The sequence below is a fragment of the Vicia villosa genome, linkage group LG1 (assembly GCF_029867415.1).
Source record: "Vicia villosa cultivar HV-30 ecotype Madison, WI linkage group LG1, Vvil1.0, whole genome shotgun sequence".
In the NCBI taxonomy this organism is placed as follows: Eukaryota; Viridiplantae; Streptophyta; class Magnoliopsida; order Fabales; family Fabaceae; genus Vicia; species Vicia villosa.
In genome coordinates, this window is record NC_081180.1 from 246,190,010 (window position 1) to 246,203,343 (window position 13,334).

Here is a 13,334-nt window from a genome sequence, read left to right on the forward strand (position 1 = left end):
CTTCTGATTCATTCTTCTTTCTTGCTTCTGATTTTTGAAGCTTGACAGCACTCAGCTTGCTTCAGTTTCCATGAGCTTATTCTTTTTACAGAATAACACTTCTTATGGTTTTGCTTCTGGTGTTTGCTTTGAAGATTCTCTTCACTTCTTTATACCTGCAAAACACTTAAACCATATAGAACTTGCAGTTCTTGTTAGTAAATGTGTGGGAGCTTTACCCAGCAACTGATAGATTAATCAAATCATTTATCATTTATCTTCTCCCCCTTTTTGTCATATCATCAAAAAGCAAAAAAGATTCAGAGACAAACGAAACACACGGAGGACGAAGATGATTTCATTGAAGTTCAAACAGCAGGTACAGAAGTACATAAAGATAAGTAAGATCAGATGCACAAAGACAGATGCAACGAAAAGAAAGAAACAACACAGACTCAATCTAAGATGGCCCTAGCCTTGACAAGATCTTGGCCAGCATCTCTTGAACCTCATTGTTGTGTCCATCTTGCCTCACCATGAAAGCTCTATACTCAGCATTGAGTGAGCTTTGCTCATCCTGTCTCTTCTGAATTTCTTCCAGAGTCCTTGCAAGACGAGAGGGTTCATCAGAAGAAGCTTCACCGCTTTCAACCACAGGAATAGCAACTTGATCTGTAGCTTCCATGGATAGATCATTTGCAGGGATTTCCTCAACAGGATCTGATTCAGCAACATGATCTTCAGCATCTGCTTCTTGCATAGAAGCATCTCCATATTCTGCAGCAGGAATTTCCGAGTCTCCATTCTCAAGTGCCTGAAGAATGGCAGCTAGATTTCTAGGAGCAGAAGGACCTTCAACTTCTGGTGGGTCAACAACTTCTGGAATGACCAAGCTTGGATCTTTCTCAGAAAGGTTTTCCCTCAGATAGTCAAAGAGAGTCTTGAAGTCTCCGAGCAGAACAGGATAATCAGGAATAAAGATAACGATATCCCTGCATGGATTTGCTTCCATTTCAGCAGCCAGTCTTGCTACTTCCAATTCATCCACAAAGGGCTTCTCCTCAGCAGCAACACAATTTCTGAGAGGATGGTAGTATATACCATTATCATCCTCCAGAAGGTAACCAGGGTAACCAGGGGCAGCAGCCACTAGTCTTTTCTGTACTCCCATTGCTTCTACTTGAAAATCTTTGCGAAATCTTCTCTAGAGATTTCTTGAAGAAACATCATCCAGACCATTTAGAAATGCATCCTTCAGAAGGTCTAGACTGCTAATCACCTTATGTCTGAAAAGTTCCAGGAAGATATAGGGTTCAGGTTCAGGCGGATTGAAGGTGAATTTGTAGTCAGGGTAGAGAAGACAGTAAGGTTTGGATTTTCTGGTAGGTAAGGGATGGGATATAGAAGGTGGAGGTGCGGTGGATGAGGAAGAAGGGATATCTGAGAGAATGATTGATGAGGATGGAGTATCAGAAATGATAGATTGAGACGAGGATGGAGTATTTGTAAAGGGAATTGGTGAGAAAGATTTATCAGAAGGAGTTGGGGGAAGAATACTTAAAGGTGTGGGGTTTAGAATGGGAGAGGAGAAGGATGATGGAGAAGGATTTGGTAAGGTGAAGTTTATTTTTGGTTCAGATGGAGGAGATTGGAAAGATGGTTTAGGGACAGAAGGAGGTGGAGTAAAAACCTTTCTGGAGATTTGTACAGAAGAAGAAGATCTGGTTCTGCGAAAGGAATCTCTGATCCTTTTATCTCTTCGTTCTTCAGAGTCCACCTTGTCAGGATCATAGGTGACCCTCAACTTCTTGGCTTTCTCAGCCTCATCTTCTTGGGCTTTTCTTTTTAGCCTAGCCTTTAATTCCTTCTGATCCTTCTTCAGAAGATCAGCCTTGGACGGAAGTACTCTGCCACGGATCCAAGCAGGATCAATATCTGATTGCTTCCTAACACAATCTTCCAGGTAAGACTTGACAACCTGATGCAGTTCTTCTTGAAACAAGGAGGCAAAACCTTCAACAGCAATTCTTCTTGAGAGAATGTCAGGAAAGCTTGGGCACACAGAAGGTACATTTTGAATGAGTTCTAATCTGAACAAATCCACACCATTAAAAATGGGACCTTGAACTACTCCAAGCAAATGGGATGCATTGAGTTTTCTGATGGAGTCCAGCACTTTGCTTTCAGTAAGAATGTCTGAAATCATTCTTCCAAACGGAATAGTCGTTCTTGAAAGATGAGGGTACTTCGCCCTTTCCTCTTCTCTTGACTCAAGGATTGAAGTCTTTAGATTCTCAAACAGAATGTGAGAAATGTTGATCTCAGTCTTTTTGCCAATGCAGAAAAGAGTGTGCTTGTGATCTGGACTGATGTAAGAAGAGGAGAGCATCCTTTTTCTGTGGTGAAGAGAACCCAGAATAATCTCAGCCCATACTCTATAAAATGGCCTCAAGGTGCCTGTGTTATTCGAGTCAATCCCAGAAGACTTAGAGATTTGTTTTTCAACTATCGACCAATCAACAGATGCGTGTCGAAAACCAGACCAACCTTCTTCATCATTCAGATTGTATAGCTTTCTGATCAGTTTTTCAGAGATAACCACTTCATGCCTTAGCACGAATGAAACGATGGCCGTTGGGGTAACCGTTGCATGTACCCAGAAATCCTTCACAAGATCAGGATAAATTGGACCAACCAATCTATTAAGGTACTTAGACCATCCTTGCTCAAGGATTCTTGCATCACACTTAAAGCCATTCACTTTAAGATTGTTTAAGTCCACAGCAGTTTCACATAAAACCTCCAAGTCCTTCGTGGGTATCAAGCAAGTTTTCAAAGGAGCATATTCATAATTTCGTAGAAGGATTTGTGAAGAAGTAAGTTTTTCTTTTGAGGAAGATGAACAAGAGGAAGAGTTCATGATGATTATGTCGTAAGATTAGAACAAAGACTAGGGTTTGAAAAAGAAAGACAGATGCAGCGAAAAAAAAATGTACAACACAATAGAGAGGCGGAGAAAAGAATGAAGTTGAAGCGGGCTATTTAAAAGATTTGAAAATAATTTAAATCATTTTGCATTAAATGAGAAATGACATTAGGAGAGATAGCATGGTAAATGAAATGATTAAATACAGTTACCTAGGTCGGCGTCTTTTCAACTGCACGCTTCGTACTGACCGTAGAGACACGTGTTCATCATCAGATAATGGATGACAGGTGTGAAATATTCAATAGGCTTTACGCCTTCTGATTCTGATCACTGCTTCTAAATTGATCAAGTTTCTCTTCAGGAGACACTCCTTCTGAAGTGTGCTGATATAAATCTGAATGATCTTCTGATCCATTACTTCTGATATACACAGCTTCTGGAGATTCACTTCTTTGTTCTGCAGCTTCTGATAAGACAAAACTGTATCTGCAGAAATTCTTAAGCTGCTTTGTTTCATCAGAAACAAGTTTATCATCAAACCAGATATTTATTGATTCTTCCACAATCAATGTTTCAATATTGGGTATTCTGTAGCATTTAGAGCATTCAGAATAATCAAGAACGAAACATCAATGCTTTAGAAACAAACAAAACAGATGGTTCCAAGACTAATAAACTTTCTTTTCTGATCTCCTACGAACATAGTTTCTTCAACAGATTTAAGTACCAGAACTTGGAAGACAGTCCTTCTTCCCTTCAAGTGTTGAGACCAACTTGAGTCCAGGTGACATGACATGTTGACTTTTATCTTCTTTGTCGCCAAGAGAATCTGCAAAAGAAATAGTCTTTTTCTTTGGTACCCACATCTTCTTGGGTCCTTTTTTGTTAGATTTTCTCAAGTTCTGATTGAACTTGGGTTTAACATTGTAAGCAATAGGAGGAACAGCATGATAATTTTTAATGTGAGTTTCATGATATTTCCTAGGTTGTGTCACATGCTTTTTGGTGTGTGTTATGTGAAAACTTTGAGCATGTGAAGTGTGCCTAATATCATGGGAGTGGCCATACTTGAACTGATCATACAATGGCTTGTATGTAAATTTCATTTCATCAACAGGTTCAAGTTTGTATGGGGTTTCACCCTCAAAACCAATGCCGACTCTTTTGTTTCCAGACACAGCATATATCATAGAAGCTAGCTGACTTCTGCCAATACTTCTAGATAAGAACTTCCTGAAACTTAAATCATATTCTTTCAGAATATGGTTTAGACTAGGAGTGGATTTTTCTGAATCAGAAGGAGATCCAACATTATTGGATAATTTTAAAAGTTTTTCTTTTAATTCAGAATTCTCCAACTCAAGCTTCTTTGTTTCAAATTCAAATAGCTTTTTCAGCTCTTTGTATTTGAGACTAATCTGAGACTTGAATTCCAGAAGTTCAGTTAGACCGGAAACTAACTCATCTCTAGTAAGTTCAGAAAATACCTCTTCAGAATCTGATTCTGATGTAGATTCTGATCCGTCATCTTCTGTCGCCATCAGCGCACAGTTAGCCTGCTCATCTTCAGAGTCTGAATCATCTTCTGACTCATCCCAGGTTGCCATAAGACCTTTCTTCTTATGAAACTTCTTCTTGGGATTTTCCTTCTGAAGTTTTGGACATTCATTCTTGAAGTGTCCAGGCTCATTGCATTCATAGCACATGACCTTCTTTTTGTCAAATCTTCTGTCATCAGAAGATTCTCCACGTTCAAATTTCTTTGAACTTCTGACGCCTCTGAACTTCCTTTGCTTGTTCTTCCAGAGTTGATTTAGCCTTCTGGAGATCAAGGACAGTTCATCTTCTTCTTCAGATTCTGATTCTTCAGGATCTTCTTCTCTTTCCTGAAAAGCGTTAGTGCATTTCTTGATATTGGATTTTAATGCAATAGACTTACCTTTCTTTTGAGGCTCATTTGCGTCCAGCTCTATTTCATGACTTCTCAAGGCACTGATAAGCTCTTCCAGAGAAACTTCATTCAGATTCTTTGCAATCTTGAATGCAGTCACCATAGGACCCCATCTTCTGGGTAAGCTTCTGATGATCTTCTTTACGTGATCAGCCTTGGTGTATCCCTTGTCAAGAACTCTCAATCCAGCAGTAAGAGTTTGAAATCTTGAAAACATCTTTTCAATGTCTTCATCATCCTCCATCTTGAAGGCTTCATACTTCTGGATTAAAGCGAGAGCTTTAGTCTCCTTGACTTGAGCATTTCCTTCATGAGTCATTTTTAAGGACTCATATATGTCATAGGCCGTTTCCCTGTTAGATATCTTCTCATACTCAGCATGAGAGATAGCATTCAGCAAAACAGTTCTGCATTTATGATGATTCCTGAAAAGCTTCTTCTGATCATCATTCATTTCTTGCCTTGTCAGCTTTACGCCACTGGCATTTACTGGATGTTTGTAACCATCCATCAGAAGATCCCATAGATCACCATCTAGACCAAGAAAGTAACTTTCCAGTTTATCTTTCCAGTATTCAAAGTTTTCACCATCAAATACCGGCGGTCTAGTATAACCATTGTTACCGTTGTGTTGCTCAGCAGAGCCAGATGTAGATGCAGGTGTAGACTTTCCAGTTTCATCAGCCATCTTTTACTGAAGCGTTTTTCTCTTCCTGAATCTTTTCTAAACACGGTTAAGTGCTTGCACCTTAGAACCGGCGCTCTGATACCAATTGAAGGATAGAAAAACACTTAGAAAGGGGGGGGGGTTTGAATAAGTGTAGCTTTAAAAACTTGACAGATAAAAATAAATTGCACAGTTATTTTTATCCTGGTTCGTTGTTAACTAAACTACTCCAGTCCACCCCCGCAGAGATGATTTACCTCAACTGAGGATTTAATCCACTAATCGCACGGATTACAATGGTTCTCCACTTAGTCAGCAACTAAGTCTTCCAGAGTCTTCTGATCACACACTGATCACTCCAGGAACAACTGCTTAGATACCCTCTAAGACTTTCTAGAGTATTCTGATCCACACGATCACTCTAGTTACAACCTGCTTAGATAACCTCTAAGACTTCCTAGAGTATTCTGATCCACACGATCACTCTAGTTCCTTACAACTTAATGTAATCAATTCTAAGAGTATTACAATTGCTTCTTAAAAGCTATAATCACAAACTGTGATATTTCTCTTAACGTTTAAGCTTAATCTCACTAATATATTACAACAGCAATGTAGTGAGCTTTGATGAAGATGAAGATTCTGAGCTTTGAATAGAACAGAGTTTCAGCAAGTTAATAGGAGTTGTTTTGTTCAGAATCGTTAACCTTGCTTCTCATCAGAACTTCATATTTATAGGCGTTGGAGAAGATGACCGTTGAGTGCATTTAATGCTTTGCGTGTTCCGTACAGCATCGCATTTAATGTTATACGCTTTTGTCAGCTACCTCGAGCCTTGTTCACGCTGTGTCTACTGACGTTGCCTATAATAGCTTTTAACGTTCCTTTTGTCAGTCAACGTAGCTTGCCACTTGTACTTCCTTCTGATCTGATGTTTGTGAATACAACGTTTGAATATCATCAGAGTCAAACAGCTTGGTGCAAAGCATCCTCTGATCTTCTGACCTTGAAGTGCTTCTGAGCGTGATACCATCAGAACTTCAGTGCTTCTGATCTCATGTTCTTCTGATGCTTCCATAGACCCATGTTCTGATTCTGCTTCGATCATCTTCTGATGTCTTGCCAGACCATGTTCTGATGTTGCATGCTGAACCCTTTGAGACAAAGCTTCTGAGCGCTGAATTATGCATACTCTTTATATATTTCCTGAAAAGGAAATTGCATTGGATTAGAGTACCATATTATCTTAAGCAAAATTCATATTATTGTTATCATCAAAACTAAGATAATTGATCAGAACAAATCTTGTTCTAACACACCTCATGCCTAAGAAGCCCACCACTAGATGCTAAGACACCCCAGACACCCTAGGGGTTTGGAGGAGGCCCGTATGACTTATAGTTGTTGCCTCTATATTTGGACCATACGGCTAGACATATGTGGGACTAAAGCTGTCAAAATGGACTACTCGACCTTAAATGGACCGGCTAGACATATGTGGGACTAAAGCTGTCAAAATGGACTACCCGACCTTAAATGGGCCAACCTATGCAGACCTCAGGCTTTTTAAGGTCGGGCCCAAAAAATCAATATTTAAAGGCTCTATTTTTACTACTCAGGCCTAGCTCTGTCTGAGTTGTGGGCTACCCGGTCCTAAAGGGTCTATTTTTAAAAAAAATAATTTTTTTTCCTTAATAATACTTTTATATATATATATATATATATATATATATATATATATATATATTAAATTTCATATCTAAAATTTAAATTTCTAAATAATCTATATAAGTTACAATTAAAATGTAAAACAACACATTAATGTAATTTCAATTATTCAAAATACATCACAAATTATTCAATGTAGCACACAAAATTAAATAACTTGTTCCAACAAATTTTAAGATATAAATATTCATGACTTGTTTTAAACTTCTTAACTAAATCCTATGATTCCAGTCTTTGTTGAAGATAAAAAATAGAAATCCAAAAGCTATTCTTAGTGTTTATAATGCCAAAATTTCAAGTAGGCTCGCTCGTCTTTTCTCTTGATCTTTACCGGCCTCTTGAATATTCTATTATTTACTTCATTTTTTTTTGTATTGTGTATGTAATAAGATTTTAATATTGATAAGAATTTTCTTGTTCCGCGCGCGAAGCTAATGGGCGTTGTGCTGTGCCGGATTATTACCAATGTAATCATAAAAAGCTAATTTTTCAGGAATTTTAGACCATAACAATTATAACAGCAAACTATTATAAATCTTTATAACAATTATAATTAGATTGATGAGATATTATTTTATAGCAAATTATTATATATATGATTTGTACTAACTCTATCCTCCTATAAAAATTACATCACAATTTTTTAAATCTCATTTCAACCTTATTTTTAATTAGAATACATCATGGTGTCTTTTCTATACTATATCTACATATTATGATGAAACCTTTTAGTTTGAAATAATTCAAACCATCAACTTTTGTTTGATATTTATACCTTTATAATACCAAAAAACTTAAAATACATAATACGCAAATTGTTTATAGCACACATTTATGAATTAGGAAAGGATAATTTATAATTTTATTTAAAATTTTAAAATTTTTGGATTGGCCCATATTTTTTACGGGTTTATCAGGCCATACTTAAAAAGGCCTGGATGTAAATGGGCTCGAAAAATAAGGTCCAAGCCTTAACTTTTTCCGGGCTAGATGGGTCGGACCATGGGCTCCGGCGCATTTTGACAGCTCTATGTGGGACAGAGAGGTAAAATTTAATTGTATTCATTATTTGAAATACACGTGTTATAATATTTGATGTTTCTAACAATCATTTATTTTTCTACATGGCCGTGATGCTTTAAAATGCATCAACCATGACAGAAAGATTGCAGGTCTAACATTGTCTCAAGATCATTGGTTTCATGATGTGCTGCAGCTATTTGGGTCGCGAGGCTTATGCAAGATTGAGTATATTACGATTAACCATAATATGCTCTCTACATTCATCGGGAGATGTCATTTTGAGACATCACTTTTTCATCTTCCACGTGGTGAGATGTCTATTACCTTAGACGATGTCTCATGCCTATTGCATCTTTCGATTATGGGAAAACTTTTAGACCATGATATGATTATCAAAGACGAGGCATTAGAGATGATGGTGACATATTTAGGAGTTGGCCCAAGGCTTTCCATGGAAGACACCTGAGGGTGTCATGTTAAGTTTCGATTCCTAGAAAGGTTGTATGCACAACAATTGATAGCGGCAGAGTAGGCCACTGGTGAGGTTATGCTGTAAAGAACATATGCATTGAGAGCATACTTGTTATACTTGGTTGACACGTCCATTTTTATGGACAAGAGTGTCACTTATTTGGATGTGATTTACTTCATATACTCCGTTGACCTGGAGCAATTGGGAGGTCGCTTGTTTGGTCTACTTGTACTCCAAGTTTGAAGGTTATATGTGTAAGATTAAATAAATGACAGATAGATGCATTCTATTATCGGTAATATATTTGCATCCTTTATTATTTGTGTATCATTTGCATAACATTTGTGCTATGCCATTACTAATAATTCATATGTATCATTTTTAGGCTTGGATCCTCCAGTACTTTCCACGCATATTTGGCTGATCATATGTTTCAACCTACACTGAAGATATGCCACGTGCTTATGCATTCGTCCCGCTCAGAGGGAATCAGGCGACGGTTCCCTTTAGAGTGTATCTTGACCACTTGGTAGCAGAAGATATACATTTCCAAGCGTACACCGATCACTGTCAGACACATCTCTTGAATGGCATAGCCTTCTACTCCAGATGGTTGGTTTGTGGGTCACATATGATGTATTCACATCTTCTCGGGCGCGTCATGCTTCAATTCGACTACATGCAGTTTGTTTTCAAAGACCCTTCCGAGTCTATTCTTCCTGCTATGGCTTACAAAGACGTGGATTCCATGTATGATGATTACCTTAACCATCTATTACTGGATGAGGCATGTGGTACCCTAGCTCCTAGTGATTGGAATGTTGCTTACAACTACATCTACATGTATTTGATATGTTGCAAACGTATGATAATGTCAGGTAGTATAAAAAGTTGTCGAACCTTAAAGACCAAATGAATGATACCAAATTCTATCCTATCTATGTGTATCTAAAATGATTTAAAAGTTGGTTCGTGAATGAATTTTGTGTTTAGAAAAAAACGATTAAAATAGGCAGAGTTTAGGACTATGAATCATATCTTTAATCCTCTTGCCGGCCCCTATTTATTACAAGAAATAAGCTAACTTCGTGGAAAATGGAAAAGGTAGACAACACCTACTTTCGTTGATGTGTTGTCTTACTCTAATTAATTATGCTACCTTTTTCATCAAAGTAGTGTATTTGTTCAAAGCCTGTTTTCAGAGAAACCATGAATAAAGATACTTTCTCTATCAGAATTTTGAGAGACTTTTATCGTCTATTTTCTCTATCTATGCCTACCATAACTTGAACTTGGTAAATACTTCAGATTCATGCTTCAAGAATGAACAAAAACCTTGCAAGAAAAACATTAGTGAAAGTCATGAAATACCTTGAACCAATCTTGGACACCTCTTTGGTAGGCCCCCGCACTCTAAATGCACATAGTCTAGAACTCCCTTTGCATTGGGCTTTCTGATCTTGAATCGAACATGACAATGTTCCCCAAATACACAATACATGTACAAATACATCTTGCAACTATGAACATCTTTCAATAGATTTCTATTATGAAGTTCCAACATCCCATACTCACTAAGATGACCCAGACGCATATGAAAGAGTTTGATTGCATCGTTATCGTTCTCAATTGATGCAACATCACCTAGAAGAGTGTTTCCAAACAGTTTATAGATGTTACATACAATCTTCCTTGCTCTCATCATAGTCAATTCACCTTTGTTAACCTTCATAATGTCTCTATCTCTATTAGACTTGTAGGAAAACCATTTTCCTGTAAAGTACCTAGGGAAATCAATTTCTTCCTCAATCAGGAATATATTTAACAATGTTTAATATTCACACACCACCATCATCCATGACAATTTAATTTGTCTCATTCTACTGGTAGTACATGCTTTATCATCCCCTAGTTAAACAAATCTAAAATCACCTGATCTGAATGTATTGAACCATTTCCAGTGTGACGTCATGTGGTTATAATAACCAGAGTCAATAATCCATGCACATGTGCACTTGCTAGATAAAACATAGTATATTTTCTTCACAACAAGAATCATTGGTTGTTCCGCCCATGATTTTGACCCATTTTTATATACAAACGGTTTCCTTGAGTTCATTCCTCTACGATTTGTCTCATTTTAAAATGAGACAAAATAGCAGTGATCATATCAAGACTTATAATGTATTTCCCATAGATAAAAGTAGTCACCAAGTAGTCATAAGAACCTGGTAACAAGCATATCAATATAATTTCCTTATCTTTTTCATAAATCTTCCCCCTAAGCCTCACTAGATCGAAAATCATTTTATTGAAGACATTAACATGTTGCAAATCAGATCCTTCCTACATCTTCAAACTATATAGTCATTGTTTTACAAACAATTTGTTCATCAGCGCCTTTAACATATATTGACTATCCAATTTTTCCCAATCCTCCTCTGGCATCGTCTGGTCTAGGATATCATACATCACCTCATCTGAAAAACATAGGTGAATCAATCATGTGGCATTCACCTTCATATTTGCTTAATCGGTATCCTTTATGTCGTTTGGTTTCATCTAACGCGACGCCTTTTGTAAACTTTGTTGAGCCAACAAATCCTTAACCCCCCTTTGACATAATTCAAGTTATTTTTCCCATCAAACCTTGTTAGTTCGAATTTCTCACGATGGTTAATCTCCATTTGATATCAAATGTTAGAACAACAACCAATATATATAAAGAGAAACGAAAGTAAAAGATAATGAATACAATTGATCTTTGTTAATGCAATTCGGTCAATGGTGCCTACCTCTACGACTATAGAGCAGTTATAGTTTCTTTTATTTCTGTCTAATAATTAGGATTTGTTATGTTACAGGCAATATATATAATATTAGGGCTCAATTTACAATAATATCCTGAAGCCCCCGCACTCCTATTTATCTACCCATAATAATATCTACAATACGAGTCATACTCATCAATATCCATAATAATCTCCATAGTATGAGCCACACTCAACAACATGCAATTGCAAAAATTAGACGAAATTACCAAGTAACAAAAATTAAGAATTCGAAAAAGGTATGATCTAGTTTAAATCGTTAATTTTTTATTTATAGTAATTTTTATTGATCTTTTCCAATCTATATGCTATGCATATGTTCCCTCCTTTGTTACTATTGCACAAATTGAGTAAAATTGATAATTGTTCGGTTGAAAATATATAAAATTTATTGACGTTATTATCGGGGATTGTTGAGTCATAAGATTTTTTTTCTTCCGTATTTTAAAGTTTTTAATTTATTCTTTATTCGCCTTTTTTCGTATATGATGTCATTTTGTTTTATGCTATTATGAAAATAAGTATAAAAAAGAAGTGTGGCTGCTGGGATTCGAGCCCAAGTCTCCACGGCCACAACGTGGAATTCTTACCACTAAACTACAGCCACTTCATGTTGTTGTCATTGAATATTATAATACATAATTGTTTTTAATATATTTGAATTTTTTTACTATTCTTCTAAAGCGTTCATCTTTGTTGATGTCCCTCTCGAAAAAAAAAAAAAAAACACAAAACATAATTTATGTTATTGAGAATTTCATTTTAATGAGATATGGTAAGAGATATTTTTTTATTTTACAATTTATTTTAAAGAGTTGAACGGAACAAAACTCTAATTAAAATGTATTGTTACAATTTATTTAAGATCTACTAAATTACATAATATCGGATTGTTAGTTTTACACTCCAAATGTTTGATTTTAGACATGAGTAAACATGTTGGAAATTTCATATTATAGCACGGAAAAGATTCACCCAACCTATGAAAATAAATGCCCACCAGAATTATCATTTTACCTTTCTTTTAAAAACTAACACCACTAAAAATAAAGATATTTTGGTCTTTTCAGTGGTTGCCATCTTTTTTCTTGCCATGCACTATTCACATAATTTATATCATTCATCATATCAATTCTTTTTCCTTTGATTATCTTCTTCTTCTTCTTCTTCTTCTTCTTCTTCTTTAAATTGAAATAGAAACCTTGAAATGTAGTGAGCCGAATTGAAATTGAAATTGAAACTTGGACATGTGGTGAGCACCAAATCGAAACAGAAATTGAAATCGAAAGTGAAACTTGAAAATGTAGTGATTCGCAAATTGAAATCAAAATTAAAATCGAAATTGAAAATAGGAATGTAGTAAACACAAAATTGAAACCTAACATGGAATTAACTAATTCTCTTACATCTAGCTTCAAACTACAACACTAAATTCTTCCACTACAAATAGAAAAATATTTAAGATCTGAAATAAACTCTTTCCAAAATTCTATTGTATTTCCCATGCAGATGATAGATTTTTCAATCTCATCCGACAATAAAATGTTGGGGAGTCCGAGAGAGTCGGGAATACCAATGGGACTAATGCTCCGGGATCACAATAGAGGGAGACACCACATCTCAACCTAAAACCTTAAGGTGTTAGGTAAATGGTTCCTCTCTCTTATAAATCCAACATTTCACCCATTCATAGACAATGTGATATTTTAATCACTCACATTTGCACTCAACATTCTTCCCCATAAGTTTAAGTC

At 36.2% G+C, this 13,334-nt stretch overlaps 1 non-coding gene across 1 annotated transcript; it reads right to left on the bottom strand.

Annotated features, from left to right (window-relative positions):
- Positions 1–12,115: 12,115 nt before the first annotated feature.
- TRNAH-GUG (transfer RNA histidin (anticodon GUG)) lies at positions 12,116–12,187 on the bottom strand. Its single transcript has one exon. It is a non-coding gene; the product is annotated as a tRNA-His (tRNA).
- Positions 12,188–13,334: the final 1,147 nt, after the last annotated feature.